This window comes from Palaemon carinicauda, chromosome 1, assembly GCF_036898095.1.
Source record: "Palaemon carinicauda isolate YSFRI2023 chromosome 1, ASM3689809v2, whole genome shotgun sequence".
NCBI lineage: Eukaryota > Metazoa > Arthropoda > Malacostraca > Decapoda > Palaemonidae > Palaemon > Palaemon carinicauda.
The window spans coordinates 69,903,898-69,906,683 of NC_090725.1; the positions used below are offsets into that span (position 1 = coordinate 69,903,898).

The window sequence follows — 2,786 nt, forward strand, 5'->3', positions numbered from 1 at the left end:
ATCCAATTTTGAAGTAGAAGAATAAACAAAAGTCCTTTTATTTTGCTACTAGCCGGTCTCCATATACTGATAAACAAATAGTTACAGAGTAAAATGGATAGAGAGCGGTTAGTAACAACTACCCTCATAGCTCTATGGCCATGCGGTTAGTTGTTTCAAACCGCTCTCTATCCATTTTACTCTGTAACTATTTGTTTATCAGCATATTTGTATAATGGAAGAATAAATTGGTAAGTCGTCACAGTGTGTTTCAACTACTCTTTCCCTCATACACATGAAGGGGGAAATCTGGAGGGTTGCAATGGGTGCAGGGGGGAAATGACAGAAAAAAGGTTGGGAACCACTGATCTATGGAATAGATCATCTAATAGATTGATCACCGAAAATCTTAAAAAGACTTTCTCAATAATCCAATTTTTTTGTGCAATTGAAGAAGAAGCGGATCAAATCTGTTTCTCTAAAGTAAATTTGCAATCAAGAATCATGCATGAAATTTTAAAGGCATTGTTGATGGTTAAAGAAACATTATTAATCCAGAGATCTGCGTGTTGAGGAGTCACTGTCCTTGACCTACTTAAAATCATACTTTAATTTTTGTTAGAGTTCATTTAATAGCCTGTTCATCTTTTGTACTTTTCAGCCAAAGGAAAACTCGTCAAATGTTGTGCAAAAAATTTCTGCAACGGGTCTTCTCCCAAAATGGTCAACTTCAGCCTTCTTTGCATATTGTACTTGGTTCTGCTTCTGAAGGTACACACTATTCCATTCTTATAAACTACAAATACTCGTTTTGAATGTATTCTTGTATTACACAAAGAATAATGTACAAAAATAAAATTACTTTTACTTCATGCACTATCTTATAAGTATTTCAACTCTTATTACAAATTTTGTATACTATTACTATTAATTTTTATTTAGAATAATCACTGCTTTAAATTTGGTGCATATTAATTTTAATGATGGTTTTTTTGGGACATAAATCCCAAGCAATTGTATTTGCATTATTCTGTATTTTAAACCCGTGTGCTTTCTTGACTAGATTAATATGTTTTGTATCATTTTTTTCACTGTAATTTAAGTCTATTTCATTATTTGTCGCAGCTTGGACGGGCAAATTGTTTGTATGTTTCGTTTTTTGGAATATATTAGACACATAAGTGTTAATAAATACATTGTTATTCTTATCCTTAAGTGGATTTTTAAAATCCAGTTTTTGGTAAAACAATCGATAAGATGCTTCCAGATGTCGGTACATTATGGAATCAAACTAACACACACACACACACACACACATATATATATATATATATATATATATATATATATATATATATATATATATATATATAAATGTATATATATATATACACACACACACACACATATATATATATATATATATATATATATATATATATATATAAATGTATATATATATACACACACACACACACACACACACATATATATATATATATATATATATATATATATATATATATATATATATATATATATGTATACACACACACACACACACACATATATATATATATATATATATATATATATATATATATATATATGTGTGTGTGTGTGTGTGTATAAAGTATATATATATATATATATATATATATATATATATATATATATATATATATATACAGAAATATATATATATATATATATATATATGATATATATATATACATATATATAAAGTATATATATATACATATATATTTATATATACACATATAAATAAAGTATATATATATATATATATATATATATATATATACAGTATATATATATATATATATATATATGTGTGTGTGTGTGTGTTTGTGTGTGTGTATACATACATATATATACATATATATATATATATATATATATATATATATATATATATATATATATATATATATATACTTTATATGTATATATATACTGTAGGCTATATATATATATATATATATATATATATATATTCTGTATATATATATATATATATATATATATATATACTGTATATATATATATATATATATTATTTGTAGATTTTGAGAAAGCATTTGATATTATTTCACGTAGTATGTTAAAAAAATTCTAAGGCACCATGGGATACCAGAAAAGATTGTAAACATCATAATGTAATGGAAGTTGTTGTAAGGCTATGGTTGATGGTAGTCTTACAGTGGCATATGAAGTCAAGACTGCAGTACTACAAGGTGGAATACAGTGCCTTCTACTGTTTATTACTATTATTATTATTATTATTATTATCATTATTATTATTATTATTATTATTATTATTATCATTATTATTATCATTATCAATATTATTATTATTATTATTATTATTATTACTGGAACCTCTGTCAAGGAAACATGTCCGAGATTAGCTCTGTCAAATTTTGAGAATTTTCCTCGGTCCATGAGCTTCCTCTGCATTATAGTTGATTTCAGGTTATAAGTAAATGTCTAGTGATTGTGCTTTTCTACTGTGAAACTGATTAAATTTCAAATTTTATAGAAAAACGAAAATTTTTCCTTGTACTTCGTGTAAACAAACATGGCTACCGGTTGTCGTAGTGAGCTCGAAATTGGTGAATCTGGCGGTTTCGAGTTCGGAGAAAGTGGTAATTTAGAGATAGGAGACTCACTTGAAGATATTGATTTTGAAAATTTAAATGAAAACCAGTGTCGCATTGATTCTGTTCTCAAGTTCCTGCTCAACTATAATGTTCCAAAGAAAAGTGTATTGCGTCCGAGAAAAA

The 2,786-nt window shown here is 26.0% G+C and overlaps 1 long non-coding RNA gene across 1 annotated transcript in view; it reads left to right on the top strand.

Annotated features, from left to right (window-relative positions):
• LOC137642401 (uncharacterized) overlaps positions 1-896 on the top strand; it is a 20,291-nt gene extending 19,395 nt beyond the window's left edge. Inside the window, exon 4 of the long non-coding RNA XR_011044770.1 lies at positions 641-896. This is a non-coding gene — a long non-coding RNA (uncharacterized lncRNA). The remainder of the gene's footprint in view (positions 1-640) is intronic.
• Positions 897-2,786: the final 1,890 nt, after the last annotated feature.